The following is an 18,026-nucleotide window of genomic DNA, read 5'->3' on the forward strand; positions in this document are numbered from 1 at the left end:
TCTGCACTTTTCCAACAAAGATTCATTTACATAATCTCAATGAAGCGAAGAAAAAAAAAACAGGAGACAATGGATCGCTATGCCCTCAGAGGGGTCTCATTTAAATGCAAACAAAGCGAGCCAATGATCAGTATACATGGCAAATTATTCTCCCACCACAGATCACCCATCGCGTGGAGCGCATGTACTGCCCTACCTGAGTCATGGTTAGCGTGATCCCATAATCCATACACAGCTATGCGATGCAGCAGTGTCCTCCTCAGTATAACGCTACAGCGGTGCCCTCCTCCTCACTATAATAGCAGTGTGCTGGGGCTCAGCAGGAGAAAGGTGCCATCACTCCATCCCCTGTGGGTGAGAGATCTTCCCCCAGCATGGGACTTTCTTGCTGGGACAATATGAACTTCAGCAGAGACCTTGTCCCCTCTCAGCCTATAGGAAGTGAGGAGCGGGGAGAGGCAGCTGCTGTGTCCGCCTCCACTTCATTCACTGTCCTGGCTGTGCAGTTACTGTGCTGGCCGAGGCTACCGGGAGGCTCGTCCAATCCGGACCAGGGGGCGTGGCTTCGGGTGTCCTAAGGCAATTCTTTGCAGGGATTAACCTACTGGCTGCTGCAAGTGGCTACTCACGTCTCTCATTCTACATATAATCCAGTACATTGAGGGTTAATCACAATACAATATATTTATCTTTATTGCTGCCAGGTTATGAGTGTAATGCATTTCTTTATAGAGTGGCAGCTGGATGCACCATGTATAATTCAATTACGCAAATGCTGGGGATGGATAAGAGTTAATTCTAGTTACTAAGAATTAGGGTTTTTTTTTTGTTGCTTATCTTCATTGATCACCTTATTTTACCAGATGGAGGGGGGTTGGGGGTTATCTCACTACCCACTTTATCACAAGAGCTGGTTTTGTTTAAGGTCAGTGATTGCATTGTTTGTTCTAGTACCCAGTGACTGTATAGAGCTGAATTCATGTTTGTAGAAGAGCTTCCTGTATATTCGGTTGAATGTATAGAATTGTTCTTTGGTTTTAGTAATATGTCATTTAAAAATAGTTTCCAGGTCTGACGATCAGGTATGTGTTACCATATCCTAAGTAGTCCTGTCAAGGTGAACACTACAATCCCCAGCACAGATACTTGGACATTTGTGTAAAACTGATATTTAAAGGAACACAAACTAAGATTTTAGCTGAAACACACACCTCTTTAATCATAAGCCATAGCTATGATAAGGTGACTTATAAATGACTTGCTGTATTAGCTATTTGATTAATTTTTGTTTCGAGAATATACATGGGGGTCAATCCAATTAGCTGCGACTTTCCTCGCGGTGTAAGTGTGGCTGTATACAGCACTTACGATACCTCCCGACTCGCAGATTTTTGTTCGCAGCCCCATAGGGTGAATTTATCACGAATCCTATGTGTTTTCAGCTGAAATAGAAAAAACACATCGGCAAAAAAAGCGGATAATCGGCGACAAATCCCTGTTTTTTGCCGTTCGCAGCTAATTGGATGCCCCCTTTGTCTATATACTTTTTGGATAATGTCATACTATATATAATGCCAGCATTATCTAGACTAGTTATCTAAATAAAATGTAGACCATCAAGATGTTCGTGTACTGTATAAGAACCAAGAATTTCAAGGTGACCCCAGAATGAATTATAGTACATGGCCCGACCACTAAAAGATGAATATTAATGTGTTTTGTATAGACTATCTGATTGGGATCAATCAGATATTGATCAGGATTAGCAAAATGAGGACGAACAGTGAGCACAAACTGAAGCTGGGTACAAACTATGTAACAATGTCGATCCATTGCACAATATATCGTTCTGAAGTGGATTGGATTTATATATTGTGCGGATTGCATAGTGTGTACAACCGATCGCGGGTGCCCGCCGGTCATTCATTGCATTGTCCCATCTGCCGTGCTGAACATGCCATGCTGCTAAACAGACACCACGTTGTGAAGTGTGTACAGATGTCATCTTACCACAATAAAATCTGTCCAATCAGCCCATACATTGAAAACCGAATCTAATTTTACCACTATGATGAACTAAGATCCAGCCACTCTCTCCAAGGGCCGTATTCAATCAGCCGCGATAATCCGTTTTAACCAAAGGTAAACTGCGTCAAAATATTGTTTTAAAATACTTGAGAACACCCCAAAGTAGTACTTTCGTTTTGGGGGCAAAAAAAAAAACAAAGTTGGGGACAAAGATAAAAACTAGCAAACTAGACTCCGGGGGGGGGGGGGGGGGGAGTATGCCCCAGATGTTTTTTTTTATTTATGTTTGCGGCAGGTATATTTTTTACCTTTTATAAAACTCCACTTTAGCAACTTTAAAATATGCTAGCACCAATTTTCATGTACCCCAAATTTGCTTGGACAACCTATTTTCACCAAAAAATAATGCAATTCTTCACCACTTATGCAAAGACGCTAAATAGCAGCTATTGAGATCATTTAAGTACCCCAAATACTTTCAGCAGGGCTATTCGGTGGTATCTATAGTGATCCCCAATGTCAGTGCATCTTTTGGGGGGTGTCAGGCTGAATTTCCCAAATCTGACAGGACTTTTCGCCTGTTTGAGTTTCACTGAGTCCTGTTTTCGCGTCCTTTGGAATTGAGATTCGGCAAAAAGCGGTCGCACGCTCAACAACATTATTTGCCTAAAACATGCGAATTAGGCGGAAAGTCCAGGAGGCGAAACTTGGCCGGCTTTTCGTGGCTAATTGAATACGGGCCTATGTGGTGCATACACACGGTACGATCTGTACCAACAACAACTTGAAAGATATCTTTCAAAAATCTTTCAAAGATATTTTACAGTGAAGTCATCCTGCCACATCTCTGAACAGGCAAAGTTGACGATATTGTCCGAGTTGGCCTGCATGCATGGACTATGAAAGATATCTTTATCGTCGATGCAGGAATGCGCATCGTTGGTCGTTGACAGGTTGGTAAGTACATAAAAATGAACGATATGAACTATAACGATATGAACGATATCGTTATCGTTCATATCGATCAGTTTTATGGCTCCAATCTGTGCTGTGTTCTCCACATGTGATAGTGATAATACATTCTAAAGGAGAAAACGTTATATCAATGGTGCTTTTATTAAACACCTGTCAGACCACATCATTGTATTACCCTGATGTTTGAGTTTTTGTTTTGATTGTATTATCTTTTATAATAGGTGTATTATGTTGTTTGTTTTTGAAAATTAATAAAAAACACTCAACTAAAAAAAAAACACTTGTCAAACGGAATGTTGCTTTTTTTGCTCCATGAAGAGCTTGACTGTAGCATTAAGAAAGTAGATGCATATTTCCATATGAATGTATTGCCACTTTTTTATCTGCCTACCAACACGGTTGGTGTAAAGGTCAGCATTACTGCCTCACAGCATTGAGGTCTCGGGTTCAATTCCCACCACAGACCTAACTGTGTGGAGCTTGTGTATTATCCCCATGCTTGTGTGACTTTCCTCCAGGTGCTCTAGTTTCCTCCCACAACCTAGAAATATACTGATAGGTTCAGGGCTGGCTTCAGGGGGAGCTGCACTCTGTGCAGGATGGGACTCATGCGCCCGTTATCTGAACCCAAAAATGGAGGCGTGTCCTAATTACCATAGACCACATCCCTAAATGACATTACTTGGGGGCGTGCCTGTATGGCACGCCTCCCGTTAATGTCAGGCTGGGGACGAGCCCAGTACTACATCAGTAGCTGGGCTGCCCCCAACTCTCTTCCTGCACTGAAAGTATTCCGCATGCATGTGCGTGGCATCCATTCCTCTTCTCCAGGGCCGGCACCGCCCAACCTCCCGACCGCCCACGGGACACTTCGTCCCGCGGGTGGAACAGCGGGGCAGTGCCCGAAAAACGGGACTGTGCCACCGAAATTGAGAATGGCTGGGAGGGGTGCGACCTCTATGGTGTGGCGCCCCTGTTCAGTCGCACTGGTCGAACATGCCTCGAGCCGGCCCTGGGTAGGTTAATTGGCTTCTGACAAAATGAACTTTAATGTGTATGTATATGTGGTAGGGCACATAGATTGGAAGCTCCACTGGTGCTGGGACTGATGTGAATGGTTAAATATCCTCTATAAAGAGCCGCAGAATATGTGTGCGCTAAATAAATAACTGGTAATAAATAAATATTGAATGCAGTGCATCACTGGTACAGATAAGAACACTATCTGTCTGATTACCTGTATATTGCCTTTTAAATAATTGTCTACTCTGTGGGACTACCCTCCCTGAAATCATTGGAGGGGGAGACCCCAGGGGCAACTGCGGGTAGCAGGGCTTTGTGATGATTTGTGGCATTTTGCAGATTGACAGCAAATTGTGTCATCACAGCCCCCCATCTTTGTAGAAGAGTACAGGATGTGGGTGGGTTGTCATTTGGTCCGCAATCCCAGAAGAGCTCCCGAAAATCCAGGAGTCTCCTGGACATTCCAGAAGAGTAGACAAGTATGCCTTAATATATCTACGGTAGGCGTTCCCATGGGAACGCCTCCATCTGGGCAGCCACGCCCCAGGCACGCCCACCAAAGGGGGCGTGCTGTCAATCACCATTGACAGCACGCCCCCTTTGGTGCGAGACCCATAGCGACGGCTTGGCCGTCGTTATTCGGGTCTCGCGCATGTGCACTTGGCCAACATCGACCCGCTTGCGAGCGCTCAGACCCAGACTGTTTAATAGTGTTTTCAATTAGTTGTCTTTCTTAATTACCTTGAGAAAGTGCCTTTGTTTTGCTCTATACTATATGACCGTAAAAGCCCAATTGCCATCTTAACAAGACCATTAACCTGTGTCTAGATAATAACAGTAGAAAGGAAAGGGTGTTTGGATTTTCGGGGCATGCTATGCACAGCAGACTGTCCTATATGTAGGGGAAGAATTAGCTATCTTGTCATAAATAATTTTTATGTACCCTTAATAAAAGAAGGATAGAGTAAAACAAACACAATAAAAAGCAACTGAGGCAGTTGGAAAATATGTGCGACTTAACATTTCCACTTTGCTGCAAAACATCAGAGACACGGGTAACTAAATAAAAAAATTTCAGCCAGCACTTTCCTTCATTCAGACTTTTATGACTTAATAAATCAGATCACTGAGAGCTGAAGATGTTCTGCAGCAGGTTGGCACAAAACAGTACCGCTGCATTCAATCTAAATAAAAACTAAAATGTGTAAAATATTATTATGTATAAAGAACACAGCGACTAGGAGTGATCATTTCCATAATAGCTGCTTACATTCCTAGAATGTTCGTGAGACTCACAAATAAGGGAAAGTACTCACAGATACCGATGGGAGCAGGCAATTATTTGTGTAATGCCACACATTGTGTCATTAAGCCACACTCGCCTTATTGCACGTTGTGTGGGCGGGCTCATTTGGGGGTAAATCTATGATACGCATTGCTCCTGCTACTTGATGATGCAAATTGTTATAAATGTTTATCTGCCTAGATATGTTACCTATTTTTTAATCTAATATATGTAAAATAGACTAAATTTTGACAGCTCTTTGTATTGACCCTATGATTCCCTAATCCATTTCTTTGGGCCAAAATACCTTATTTTATGTAACCCTTTTCCCATATTTTACACCACAGCATTGTTCCAGACACACAATTTTGCACCGTCGTATTGTCCAATTTTCTTGTTGTGTATTATTATAAGTGTACAATACACTAGTTAATGTTTTTGCAAAGTGAGAGTTCTAAAACACTGCGTACTGTGGGCCTGATTCAGCAGTACACGCTAGGGCAATGCTGAACGCAGATTCCCGATGTTTGCAGAATGGGTCCTGCTAAACAGCTCGCAGAGTGGCAGCAGACTGTCAGTGTTTGACAGTCTGCTGTCGTTTGTGGGCGGGGAGAGGGCGGCGATGCACTCCGTTTCCCGAAACGGATGCGTGTCGCCGCCGTTGTGGGGGAGGGAAGAAGCCAGGATCTCTTGTCGGATGACATAGATTTCCTGGCCTCTCCCTCTAAACTGCGGCCGCTGGCTGCGGGACCCCACAAAACGGAACGGAACCGGTTAGGGACACCCCGTCTGTGGATCTATAGAGCCCTGGAGTATAAACATAATAGACGTTATATTTTCTTTTTGTCTTAATGGTTTTTTATGCCATTTTATTGTGATTTTGTTTTATAGGAATATACACTGATATAATAGCAACCGGTTGCAACCTTTTACTGTTACATTGCGCAATAAATAACTTTATATAAGTATTTTAGAGTATTCGAGTATTTAATTCATGTCAGACCTCTTTAATGATTAGCGCAAAAATTAATATGTAGTATTGATGTACTGTGACTTTTTGGATACAGATTTGTGTGTAGTCACAAACACATAATAGTTTCTGCAGCTGTGAGACATAAAAAATCTCTCAGTGATATCATATTTATACAGTGATTTAGTATCAGCGCCTGATTTGAGTTTGTTTTGTGTATGTAAAACAATCACTTGTTTCTTAAAAATATTTCTAAATATGTCATCATAATGTATGTGGTTCAGTTGATTATTGATGGGACTGTACAGAAAAGCATTTGTTCGTTTGAATCAAATATAAACTAGAGATGAGCGGTTCGGATTCTGTGGAATCCGAACCGCTCCGAACATTGGGGATCCGAGTCCACCCGAACCCTGTTCGGGTGTTCACCGCCTGACTCGGATCCCCGTTCGGGGCCGAACGGCGGCCGCCTGATGTCGGATTCTCACTAGAGAATCCGACATCAGGTCTCCTCGCGTGTAGGGCAGAGCGCAGTGATAGCGCTCTGCCCTACACAGACACAGACACACAGCCGCCAGCGGCAGCTGTGTGTTTGTTACAGCAGCCAATGAGAGTCACACAGACTCTCATTGGCTGCTGCACGGAGGGAGCCGGCTGGAGCTCACACATGAGCTCCATCTTCCGGCTCCCTCCTCAGCGTGTGACAGAGCGGACGGCGCGGGAGCGGGGATACAGGTAAGTTTTATTTTTTTTATTTTTTTACTTGTCAAAGGTCCGGGGGCGCTACTGGGGGGGGGGGTCTGCACTACTGGGGGGGTCTGCTACTGGGGGGGGGCTATACTACTGGGGGGGCCATACTACAGAGGGGCCTGCTACTGGGGGGGCTATACTACTGGGGGGGGTCTGCACTACTGGGGGGGGGTCTGCTACTGGGGGAGGCAATACTACTGGGGGGGCCATACTACAGAGGGGCCTGCTACTGGGGGGGGGCTATACTACTGGGGGGGGTCTGCTACTGGGGGGGCCATACTACTGGGGGGGATCTGCACTATTGGGGGGCCATACTACAGAGGGGCCTGCTACTGGGGGGGGGGCTATACTACTGGGGGGGTCTGCACTACTGGGGGGGTCTGCTACTGGGCAGGGCTATACTACTGGGGGGGCCATACTACAGAGGGGCCTGCTACTGGGGGGGGCTATACTACTGGGGGGGGTCTGCTACTGGGGGGGCCATACTACTGAGGGGCCTGCTACTGGGGGGGGCCATACTACTGGGGGGGCCTACTACAGGGGGGGCCATACTACAGGGGGGGGGCCCATACTACAGGGGGGGCTACTACTGGAGCAGCCTACTACTGGGGGGGCCTGCTACTGGGGCAGCCTACTACTGGGGGAGCCATACTACTGGGGGGGCATACTACTGGGTGGCATGCTAATGGGGGGGCCTGCTAATGGGGGACATACTACTGGGGGGGCCTGCTAATGGGGGGCATACTACTGGGGAGCATTCAACTGGGGGCACTGCATAGTGGACCGTACTACTAAGGGGACTGCATAGGGGGCACCACTGCTGGGGGACATTGTGTAAGGGACACCGCTACTGTGGGCATTGTGTAAAAGGGTCACTACTGTGGGCATTGTGTAAAAGGGGCACTACTGTGTGTCGTAACATAAATAAGAGACACTACTTTATGGTGTAATGTGATACAGGCCCTATGTGCGGTGTAATGCTAATAAGATTGTGCACTGTGACTCCTAGGGCCGTAGCCCACTTTGTAAACAAGTACTGTGACTCTGCTGGCCGTACCCCACTGGGTGGGTGCACTACTTTTCATTTCTGCCACTGCTGTGTGGCAATGTGTCATAGATGTGCTTTATACTGTGGTGTCTGTGTCGTTGTGCCGCTGCTTTGTCGCTTAGTAACCAGTCAGCTCACTGCAACCTTTGGCCAATAATGTTGAAAACAATATTATAAGCTGTGATATGGTCTAAATTGACTGGAAATTAATGTTATTGAGGTTAATAATACTCTAGGAAGAAAAAAAAGACCAATTTATGTGATTTTAGCTTTTTTTGTCAATTTTTGTAAAAAAATCCAAATCCAAATCCAAATCCAAAGCCAGTCACCGCAGTTTGGCAAATCCAAATCCAAATCCAAAGCCGGACGACGAATTAGAACCAAATCCAAATCCGGCAAAAATGGTCCGGCGCACATCCCTAATATAAACATAAATATACAACAGCTTTAAACTGATGTATTCTGAACCAGATAAGAGCCATTTATTTCAAAAATAGTATGTCTCAGCTGTTGAAATTCTGCCATACTTGCCAACAGTCCTGGTTTTAAGCATCCTGAAAGGGTGTGGGTCAGTTGCACTGGATGTGGTGGCACAGAAATAGGATAGGTTTAGTCAGATGGGGTGTTTCACCAGAGGTGTGGCCTAATTTGTCCCGTTTTCCATTTGGAATAATGGCAGGTATGCCTTACATGGCCCGAACCTCTATCTTGTCCCATAATGTGTAAAATAAATAGATTCTAACATTCTAACAGTAATACAAAATATCATGTACTATAAAATTCCCAACTCTCTGCAGATGTACAGATACTTATAATATGAGAAATACATTTACAAAGAGACATTGATTTCAAACCCTATTTGATATAAGAGCAGTCAGACTATGGAATTCTCTACAGGGAGATAGTGATGGCTGATTTATTAACTGCAGTTACAAATGGATGTTATGTTTTTCTTCTAATAAATGTTATATTTGGACACAGACAAGTTAGACAGATGAGACATATTTGCAGAGCAGACCAAACACATGGAAGAGAGGGAGAGGGGCTGAAATAAGGTGGAGAAGCAAGGAGGAACACATGAGACAAAGCAGGCTTAGGACCTGGCATTGATTTTTCATCAGGGTACAGTATCCTGTCACTTTGCCAGTGGCATATCTGAGAACACTCAGCCCATGGGCTTTATCAGGAATTTAAATGTCCGAGAAGGTCAGGCTCACTATTTGGACAACTGACAATTAAAACTGTTACGACAACCTGACCCCTTTTCTCCCAGTCACATACCGTGGTAGAAATTCCAACTGATCCTATATATTTTCTATGGCTGCAATTTTTTGTACAGGTTATTAGATTTTTTGTTTCTTTTACATTGGTTAATATAACATTTTAAGCTATACCACTTAACGTGAGACTAAACATCTAGCACAGAATTATACATTTATTAATACATATTAAATAAACAATGTCATTCTTGGCTCAGATCTATTGTGTATACATTATGGGTGTTCTTTGTTCTAAGTATTCAAGAATAAAATGTAAGTATTTTCAGTGGGACATTTTTGGCAAACTGCTACAGTTTCATTAATGGAAAACTTCATATAGAAAATATTAATGGAAATTTAAACCATATTGCAGTTTTACACTCAAATGTGTGATTATATATCTTAACTATAATCTCCCAAAATTAACCCTATCTAGGAAAAGTTTGTAACATGCAAACTGAATAAGTAAAGCTGAAAACACCACTCTACAGGTCAGGTAATTAAGAACACTGTATTCAAAACACCTTTAAAAAAGATTTGCTATAAATGAGCAATGATAAGCTTGTTGTCTCACAGCACTGAGGTCCTGGGTTCAATTACCACCAAGGCCCGATCTGTGTGGAGGTTGTGTGTTCTCTCAATTTATATGTGGGTTCTCTGGGTACTTCACTTTCATCCCACAATCTACAAATATACAGTCAGATTAACTAGCCTGTGATAAAAAACTAACCCTAGTGTGTGTGTGTGTGTGTCCATGTGGTATGGAATATAGATGGTAAGACCCACTGGGGCAGGGACTGATGCAAATCACCAAATATTCTCTGTAAAGCGATGCTGAATATGTGCATTATATAAATAACTGTTAATAAATAAATATATAAGGGTGATTTCCATAGTGTCTTGTGCTTAGTATGTTCTAAAACAGAACAGAGCAGATGTTGCATATGTAAATTAATCCTACAGCTACTCTGCACTCATGAGGTAGGAAAGCTGTGATGTAGGAAAAAGCTGCCTGGGAGCAATTGAGATTAGGTCTCGGCAGCCATTATTTAGCATTTGTATAAAGCACACTTATGCTGGGTACACACTGGCCGATATATTGGCTGATCAATTGATCGTCCAATATATCGTGCCCCGTCGGCCAGTGCGTACAGACGATATGTCTGTGAACGACGTAGTTCACAGACATATCGCATTGGTTGTGCTGCACAGCCGATGAACAGATATGTCTGCAGACATATCTGTCCATCGGCAAGGGTGTACAGGCGATCAGCCGATCACCCATACACAGGGACATTTAGAGGGGGGGAGCCACGAGTGGGTACTAATTACCCTGGTCCGGCACCGCTCCCCATCACTCAGGTCACAGCAGCCCAGCACACAGCACTGGGAGACTGTCCGAGGCTGCTAAAGCAGCAGCAGAAAGTCTCCTATGCCAAAGGGGGGGAGTGAACACGCTGATCACGCCCCCCCATTGGCTGTGCGCTGGGCTGAGGGGCACACAGTGCCCCCCTACCCAGCGCACAGCGCCGCAAATGTTTTTCTTTCTAAAGGGGGCATGGCCACGAGGACCGGTGATTAGGCCACACCCCTACCCACCCCCAGGCTGGCCCGACCCGCTGCAGCATGCAGATGATGGTCGTTCAGTGTGTATGAACGACCATCATCTGCAGATATATCGCTATAGTGTGTACCTACCTTGAGACAGTTCACGCTCTGTCCTAGGCAGAGGGAGCATTGGCTAAACTTGTTAAATTTAGGACTTTGTCCTAAATATAACAGATGTCTTATCCCATCCCATCCTATAGCTCCATGTAAAAATAGGACTTTCATAAAATTATTTAGTTACTACACATATTGCGCACACATATTCCACAGCGCTGTACAGAGAATATTTGGCCATTCCCATCAGTCCCTGCCCCAGTGGAGCTTACAATCTATATTCCCTATCACATACACATATAAACACTAGAGTTAATTTTGTTGGGAGCCAATGAACCTACCAGTATATTTTTGGAGTGTGGGAGGAAACCGGAGTACCCGGAGGAAACCCACGCAAACACAGGGAGAATATACAAACTCCACACAGGTAGGGCCGTAGTAGAAATGATCTGTTGTGCATGTGCACAAATAGCATCCATGTTTATGAGTTGACCATGTCATAGAGTTGCTGCCCCTTGTGTTTGGATAGGAGAGTCTGGGGTGTTCATGTTCAATAAGCAACCTCACCTCTTACAGATGCATACAATTTTGAATCCGACACATTCTCTATGATACGTACAGATGTGTCCTGCTACATCTCTGTCGCCGGTCGCCGGTGCAGCATGCGACTTGTCACACATGCGTACGACACGGTATGCCAGGCCGCGGCAGCGTTCACACCATGCAATCCTATGGGTCGCGAGAGCAAACAAGACCGACTCACGGCAAATCGCAGCGGCAGCAAAGATATAGGAGGACACATCTGTATCTTTGTGCTTCCCACAGGCCTAAGCAAGTGATTTCATGACAGATGTCTATTTTGTACACTGAATGCATTTATACTGTAGATAATGTACAATATATGCTACTCAAAAATAAGCTGCAGAAGAGTAAGCGGATTTTTGAGCGTATGTAAAAGGCAAATTTTTTAATTCAACTGTAAATGAATCCCAAAGCACACAAGACACCATAGAATAAGACATTGGGGACATGCACTAAGCCTTGGAGAGTGATAAAGTGGAGAGAGACAAAGTACCAACCAATCAGCTCCTAACTGACATTTTTCAATCACAGGTGGAGATGTACTAAGCTCTGGAAAGTGATAAATTGGAAAGTGCTAAACTACCAACCACTCAGCTCCTAACTATCATGTTACAGACTGTGCTGGAAAAATGACAGGAGCTGATTGGTTGGTACTTGATCACTCTCCAAGGCTTAGTTCATCTCCCCCTATAAAGATGAAACCTGACAGGTCCTTTTTAATTGTGTGTATATATACAAAAAAAAATACACATGTGCCTCAGATTCACATCTGTCACCTACAAATATGACACATTTCTAAGGGCATATATTGCTGAAACAAACTGGGTCCCTAGCAAAAGTACCTAAAATATGGCCTTTTCTTTATTCATATCTAGTACTCCAATATGAGTTTTTTTATATTGGTACTGGGAATAAATGATACAAGAACATGTGTATTTTTTATTTACTGCTTCTGTACACTTTTATAGGCAAGTACATTATTATAGGAAGGAAAGTACATTATTATAGGAAAGTATTATGGGAAAGTACACTATTATTAGAATGAACACTACAGTATCAAAGAAATGAGTACGTTCAAGCAAAGTACAGTAATAGTATAAGTGGGTGTGACCTATTTCTTCAGTACACATGGAAAAAAAGAAAATACTTTATTTGTTGCGATAAAACATACCTAAAAGCAAGTAAAACATAACAAAGTGCATAGCTGTAATGTTGATCCGAGGGGTACAGTTTGCTCCCATGTAATAGCATGCTTTTACATTATGTGCAGATCGGTTCCTTGAGACCGAATCAGTATTTAATGCCGCCGGATCAAATACCGAAAGAGGAACACCGACGGACCTAATTCCCGACTGGGGCTGGTAAGTACCCTAACCCTCCCTTAGTGGTGTTTAACTCTAACCTCCTCCTTAGTACCTAACCCTAACCTCCCCCCGTTAGTGCATAAACCTAACCCCCCCTCCACGCACCCTAAACTTAACCCTCCCGGGGGGTGCCTAGCCCCCCCTAATGGTGCCTAACCCTAACCCCCCTCTTCCCTACCCTAACCCTCCTGGGGGGGTGCCTATCCCTAAGTCCCCCCGGGGGTCCCTAAACCTAACCCTCCCCCCACCGCGGCGAGACGCTAAGACGCCCGGCTTACCTTCATATGGTATGCCGGTGTCTGGATTTTGTAGTGGGGCTAATGATCATCGGGATTTCAACGCCTATCTTTAGTCCCATGTCAGGCTGTCAGTGTCGGGATATCGGCGGGCGGAATAGCTGCATCCCCTTGAGACATCAGGTGAACTTACTAGGCCACAGTGGAAAGCTGGCTGCACATGTTTCCCTACTTGTCCAGGATTTGAAAAAGAGCATGGAGTGACTTGTCTTTCCAGTCTAGTTTATGTTTACATAAAAGATGGGAGAATAGATACATCTACATACACATTGAGCAGGAATTCATAACTCAGAACAGTCCAGCTTGCAGTGGGGCAGTCTCACCTTTCTAGGGTAACAGTGGCTGAGGCAGGGCAGGCACAACCCGCTCAGCATAGTCTGCGCTGCAGGGAGGCGTCAGGCTGGAGAGGCGCTCTGCAGCTGCTGCTGAGTCCTTTTGTTGCTGCTGTCGGCTGACGCTGTGCCTGTCGTCACACTGTATAACAGGCAGCGGCAGCCTACTGCAGAGAATGTCAGCTGAGCCTAAGCGGCTCTTCACACACACAATTGCCCCTCCTCCTGGCCGGGAATCCCCTTCCTCCACTCCCCTCTCTGCTGTGCTGAGCCACTGTTGCTGAATGACAGGCAGGCTCAGACAGTGTAAATCATGAGCAGCTCCTTACCACCGCTGCTAGTCTCCCCTGGCCGGGTCTCCCCCTTGCTCCCCAAGTAACTGCACCTGTGACTCTGAGATGACAGCCAGGCAGCACACTGAGTCTGTCTGGCTGCTGAGCGGCTCCTCCATCTGGGGACAGCACTGATCTTGTTCCCCTGCCAGCTCTTCCCCTGAGTCCCCTCTCTTCTCCTCCCCTCCCCACCTGAACTGGCTGACAGTCTCCAATGCCACCCTCCCTCTCTCCCCTCCCCTCTGCTCCATTTCTTTCGCCTCTCCCCTCTCATAACAGGTCAGGAGAGGAATGAAATGGCGTCCAGCCGAAGAGGAGCATCAAGACATTGGGCGGGATGTACTAAATGTAAAAAGCAGTAATAACCCTTTTTTCTGTGTTTTACCGCATTTTCCGTATGTATCGGATCCCTCCCAGCATATCCTGCGGCCGCCAGGTCACTCTGCGCATGCGCAGATGGACTCCTGGGTCATAAACCCGGAAGTCCATAGCACAGCGCACATCGCACAGGACAGCCCTAATCGGAAGAGCTGTCCTTTGCGTTACTGGTCGCATATGTTAGTACATATGCGATCAGTAGGGATGCAGTGACTGGTGGTAAGTAGCACCAATGTTAGTACATCCCGCACATAGAAAAACAGTGGAGAAGACAGAAGCTAACAGTTGCAGAAAAAAAGTGGTTTTATTTTCAATGTTCATAATATATCTATTTAATGTAATATTTAATTAAGTAAAATGATTTAGGGTTATAGATGGTAGAGGGTGGGGCGGGGTATGTATATGTGTATTAATATAATAAATAATACATATAATATATATAATATTTTACATGAAATAAACACTGTGTATATTTCATTTAAAATAACAACATTGTAAAGAAACATGTCAAGAAGACATATTTGTAGTACGGTGCACATCTATAGTTTGCAGAGGGGCACCGAACACCCTAGCATCCGCCCTGAGCTGAGGTGACTAGTTGCGGCCAACTTGTGACCTAATTTATTTCTTATTAATGGTTTAATGTACTATATGTGAATGCTACCCACACTGGTAAATGTGCCCCCAAGCGTTTACGTCATTTTGCCTCACACCTTATGTATGGCTGTGACTTTAAAAGTCTGACTGACTAACTGGTACAAAGGACTGTAATTAAAAATGAAACAGATTAAGCTCCCCTTTGCTTTACGGCTCCCATACATCAGAGATTGATTGCAGCAATCGTGCAATTTGCAATCGATTGTGTATAAAAATCTTTCCCTTTTTCAATCGATTGTGGCATTTCTGCAATCTGCAATCGATTGCAAAAGGGAAAGCTTTTATACACAATCGATTGCAAATTGCATGATTGCTGCAATCAATCTCTGATGTATGGGGGCCTTAACTTCTACTGGGAGTGTCTGAGAGCAACTCAAATAGGCACCAACCCTCTGTGTGATGCAAAACATCACATGACGCAACATACTCAATTAGTGCTCATAAACAGATAAAACATTTATGGGTATGTTAAGCTGGCCTGGCCATACACCTACACGACCAGCATAAGATCCGATTCATCATACGATTTCCCTACGTTTACCCGGAGCTCCCTGGCAGTCCCGGCAACATGTTTGTTGTTTTTCTTAGCACAGGGAAACTGTCATTGAAATGACTTGAAGTTCCGGACGATGGATCGCATGAACAAAATAAACGGCACGATCTGCACACTGGGCCTGATTCAGACCCGGTCATGAGCGCTGAGCGCTCGCAACCAGGTTGATGTTTGCCCACTGGGCATGCGCTTGACGGAGCCGGCTCCGTCGTGCACATGCGCGAGACTCGGCTAGCGACGGGTGCTCCCTCGTTCCGGGTCTCGCACCAACGGGGGCGAGCTGTCGATGGTGAGTGACAGCTCGCCCCGTTTGGTGGGGGTGGCCGGCAAAACGGAGGCGTTCCCAACGGAACGCTTGCCGTTTGGGGGCGGCCCCACTGACATCACCAGTGATGTCAGTGGGAGAGCTTCCGGCTCTGTTAGAGCCGATAGCTCTCTGGGGCTTGCGGCCATGAGACCCTACCACAAGGGTCTCGTCGCAAGCCCGATGGTCGCGACCATCAACCTGGCCGCTCGCTATAGCTATGCGAACGGCCAGAAGGCCGCTCCAAAAAAAAACAAAACGCCCTGATTCAGAGCGAGCGCTCTTTCAGAGCGTCCGGCTCTGAATCAGGCCCACGGTACGATGGACAAGATGTGCTGCACATCTGATCATAAGATCCAATTATAGGAGCTGCAGGAGCGCGCATCGGATCTTATCTTGCTAAAAAAATACACAATTTTCACAAGATCCATCTTATGACCCGTCGAAATAAAAAAAAAAAAATCTGGCAATCGGCCCAAAATCGTGCAGGTGTATGGCCAGCATTAGTATACTTTATTGCTAGTTCAATCATGTGCTATGTGCAGGGCCGGATTGAGGGCTACATGGGCCTGGAGATGAAAATGATCAAGGGCCTATTATGAGAAGCAGATGAGTGCTGTGTGGTGTTGCCGGAGCCACATGGGCTATAATCTCAAACCCTATAATCTCAGCCCCAATGTCTCCGTAAATATGTAAAAGAAAAAAAAATGCATTATTTTGTGAGGTAAATAGAAATACAATTTTACTACTTATGATTTATGGCTGACCGTGTGGAGAGCAGATGGTCAGTCAACATCCTGCTGTCATGATGATGGGCCTATTTTTATTTGGAGGCCTGGAGCTGTAGCTCCATCCGCCCCATTGTTAATCTGGCCCTGGCTATGTGTCTCCTAGTCCAGGCTCTCATAAAATCAAACTCTAATGCTAGGTACACACTGGTCAAAATACATATCGGCCAGACAACTGAATGGCCAATATATCGTATGTGCATCGACCAGTATGTACAGAAGACATGTCTGTGAACGACGTCATTCACAGACATATCGCACGGCTGTGCAGCACAGTCGATGCCCTATATATCAGCAGATATATTGGTGCATTATGCTGCGTGTTAGCCGACTGCCCGTACAATTGCTGCAGAGACCGCCAGTGCTTGACAGCTCAACTGGGCGGGCACATATGAAAGCCCTCCCAGTTGTGATGTCAGTCACGACACTTCAGGACGACAATTGGTAAGTGTGTATGCACTAACCAATCGTCAGATAGGACGGCGGATTGGCCGGAAGGCCATTCCGTTGTCCTAGTGCGTACCCATCTTAAATGTGGCTTCAAATATTATATATTATGGTAGATAATGATGACATTAATCTGCTTCTGGCATTTTCTGATGAATAAAGTTATCTACAATGAATGTGAACTGCTCCTGAGCCCTAGTTTACCTTGTATAAATGTCTGTATATTATTACATGTAACATGAACTATGAACTGTTCTTATTCCCATGTCACAGAGTAACACAATATAGAGAAGAAATCATTTGTTTTCAGATACAGTCCACATAATATTTTCCATAAATCTAATGAAAGCAGACTTGCAGATACACCGAATGTTTGAACTAAAAGTCATATAATTTCATCTCACAGATGCTGCCTATTACATCGCTAAGCAGGGCAGGATCTATCACCCTTTTACACAATATGTGGAAGTGGAAAAGTCACTTTTGGTAGTAACACAGATAATGGAGATAAGCCTAATTAGTCTCTTGGTGACTACACTTTCCACATTTTAACAATGAACCCTGAAATCTTTAACTTGTGGAAAAATACTACTGTATATAGCAAGCAAAATAATTGCAATTGTAGTTTTCTTCCTACTGAAAGGTGTTAGGACCTCATTCAGAGTTGGCCGAAGCGGCCGCACGGTCGTACGGGAAAAGGGGCCGGATATTCAAATGATTCCCTCGCAAGTCGCGTCCCTAAATTCGGATCGGTAGCTGGCCGACCAAGGGGGGGAAGCGGTCGGAATAAAAAAAAATACGCCCCCTTCTCGTACGCATTGCACGTCATCTCCGGGCATATAAGGATTAATTGAGACCATCGGGAACCATCGAAACTGGTCGTAGAGCTTAAGGTTGACCATTCCCTCTCTTAAGCTCTACGATCATGTCAGTGTAAAAACCTCCCATGTCACATGTGCCATGACGCTAATTTGTTAATTATTCACTCCCATA

General features: G+C 44.8%; 1 protein-coding gene across 3 annotated transcripts in view; it reads right to left on the minus strand.

The window, feature by feature from the left end:
• Positions 1-13,637, minus strand: part of MID1 (midline 1) — a 170,980-nt gene extending 157,343 nt beyond the window's left edge. For 2 of the 3 annotated variants that reach the window (XM_088451674.1, XM_088451677.1), the window contains exon 1: positions 197-481. The gene's annotated coding sequence lies outside the window, so the exon portion shown is untranslated. Of the gene's footprint in view, positions 1-196; positions 482-13,565 lie in introns of those variants that run through there. The other variant, XM_088451675.1, reaches the window with a different exon arrangement.
• Between the last annotated feature and the right edge of the window lie 4,389 nt (positions 13,638-18,026).

Source organism: Taudactylus pleione, unplaced genomic scaffold (genome assembly GCF_031769625.1).
Source record: "Taudactylus pleione unplaced genomic scaffold, aTauple2 ptg000026l, whole genome shotgun sequence".
In the NCBI taxonomy this organism is placed as follows: Eukaryota; Metazoa; Chordata; class Amphibia; order Anura; family Myobatrachidae; genus Taudactylus; species Taudactylus pleione.